Below are 2,485 nucleotides of genomic sequence, written 5' to 3' on the forward strand. Positions count from 1 at the left end.
GAGATGGTGGGTGCGAGTTTGACAGCAATGGGGGGCGCGGTCGGTAGATTGTAAGAAATGGAAGAAACAAAATTGTAAAAGTGGTGCATATCTGAATAAGTGAGAGGCAGCAGGTGTGGAGACGAGTGAGTGAACGAGCTGAATTCAGTTGGTTGGGTGGCGGTGTTTGTAGTGTTCGGGACGGTGTTCAGGCCAATTATGCACAAGAGGAAATTCTGCAATCAGATCTATCTGCCAATAACAACTGAAGGAAAATGTGACAAAATACTGAACAAAACCGCCGTGCCTGCACGGTTTACGGCTGTTGGCCAAGCGACGAAATTTACGAATGCATCAATATCAGGCAGTAGTGGGATTCGAACCCTCGCCCCCGAACAGACTGGAATCTTGCTCCAGCGCCTTAGACCGCTCGGCCACGCTACCACATCGACTATATCTGGAATCTGAAACTAGTGACTGGTGATTGAAAAGTGGCTTGGTCTTGCAAATAAAAGGGGAAACAAAAGGAAATTAAATTCGTGATCGGCAAACTCTCTTCTGATGCAACCCACTAGATCAGAAGAAGCTACCTGTTCACAGGGCAACACTGACAAATAGATCTTTGTTGGAACACACCCTTTGTAAATTTAATTAATAATTTATCCCTGTTGTGCATTGCAAGCAGGAAGATGTTGTAAGTAAAGTGTGATAAAATCAGTGCGATTTGATTGTGTGTAGCAAAAGAGGTTTTTATTGTTGGTGTAAATAAGAATGTTAATAGCAGAGGATGGTTTTGATCCATCGATCTCTGGGTTACGGGCCCAGCACGCTTCCGCTGCGCCACTCTGCTGTCGGCTGGTGCAAACTGCCGGCTGGTGTTTAGCTTCCGATGCCCCACGGTGCTGTGTGTCAGCGAGACAAATTTCAGCATCCAGGCTGTGTTGAAAGCTACAGCATGGCCGTCAAACAGCCCAGAGACCCGGACCCCGCAGCACCCGTGTTGGCAGGCTCACATGGCTGCGTAATTTCACAAGGACACTCAGTATTACTCCACCGACAATGGGACAGACACAAAATGACACACAGAAAATTGCAAGGGTCTTTCTCGCCACACAAAGGGAGGGATAGAGAAATACACTGGATAAACAAGAGAGAGAGAGAGAGAGAGACAGACCGAATAACACAAGGGAGAGACAGAGACTGAGAGAAATCCGAGACTTCGAGAGAAACAGAGAGGGTTTGTAGACAGACAGGGAAACGGAGACTGAGATGAGGAGATAGACTTGCATGAAGGTGCTTTCTGCTTTGTAAAGAAATTCCCTGTTGTGTTCCCCGTCATATAAAGTTGTTCACTGTTGCGTAAAGATGTTCTCTGTTGTGTAAAGGTTTTCCCTGTTGTTTAGAGATGTTGTCTGCTTTGTAAAGATGTCCGATATTTAGTAATGTGTTTCCTGTTGTGTAAAGGTTCTCCGTGTTGTGCAACGGTGTTCCGTCTTGTGTGAAGGTATTCCTTGTTGTGTAAAGGCCAAGACCACCATCTGGTACTGGAGAGGCGGCGCTGCAGGAATGCGTTGAGAGAAAGGGGAAGGCCAAGGCTGCTCCAAGTTTGCAGCATTTGCAGCTTATGTTGGTGCGAATAACGTGATTAGAAAGTTGTGTGGCAGATTCTTGTGTTTACTGCAAGAAGGAAGTTGCTGTAAGTAAAGTGTAAAGTGTGATAAATAAAACCTGACGCATTGAGCCTGAAATGTATCATAATTATAAGAGGAGAGAACAATAGGAAAAGTTTGCCCAGCGAATCACAACTTCCTCAGACTAATGATATGAAAAACACATCTGACTCACATCCTGAAGTCAGAGTCCAGATCCCACCCAGCCTTTTTTTTACAGAATGGATCTTCTCTTGTCTTAATGTAACATTCACTGTCTGGATAGGTTAGATTGAACAAAAGATACTCGTGTTACATTAATCGGATTGGAGCACAGGAGCAAATGGGAGGGGCTGTTGAGCCGGCAAGATTGGAAGGGCGAAAGGGGAAACGACGGAGAGATGGTGGGTGCGAGTTTGACAGCAATGGGGGGCGCGGTCGGTAGATTGTAAGAAATGGAAGAAACAAAATTGTAAAAGAGGTGCATATCTGAATAAGTGAGAGGCAGCAGGTGTGGAGACGAGTGAGTGAACGAGCTGAATTCAGTTGGTTGGGTGGCGGTGTTTGTAGTGTTCGGGACGGTGTTCGTAGTGTTCGGGACGGTGCTCAGGCCAATTATTCACAAGAGGAAATTCTGCAATCAGATCTATCTGCCAATAACAACTGAAGGAAAATGTGACATAATACTGAACAAAACCGCCGTGCCTGCACGGTTTACGGCTGTTGGCCAAGCGACGAAATTTACGAATGCCGCAATATCAGGCAGTAGGGGGATTCGAACCCTCGCCCCAGAACAGACTGGAATCTTGATCCAGCGCCTTAGACCGCTCGGCCATGCTACCACATCGAGTATATCT

General features: G+C 46.2%; 1 non-coding gene across 1 annotated transcript; it reads right to left on the reverse strand.

The window, feature by feature from the left end:
• Positions 1 to 757: 757 nt before the first annotated feature.
• trnat-cgu (transfer RNA threonine (anticodon CGU)) lies at positions 758 to 829 on the reverse strand. The gene has a single exon. It is a non-coding gene; the product is annotated as a tRNA-Thr (tRNA).
• Between the last annotated feature and the right edge of the window lie 1,656 nt (positions 830 to 2,485).

Source organism: Somniosus microcephalus, unplaced genomic scaffold, assembly GCF_052327205.1.
Source record: "Somniosus microcephalus isolate GS21.2 unplaced genomic scaffold, FLI_Smic_1.0 unresolved_chr9, whole genome shotgun sequence".
In the NCBI taxonomy this organism is placed as follows: Eukaryota; Metazoa; Chordata; class Chondrichthyes; order Squaliformes; family Somniosidae; genus Somniosus; species Somniosus microcephalus.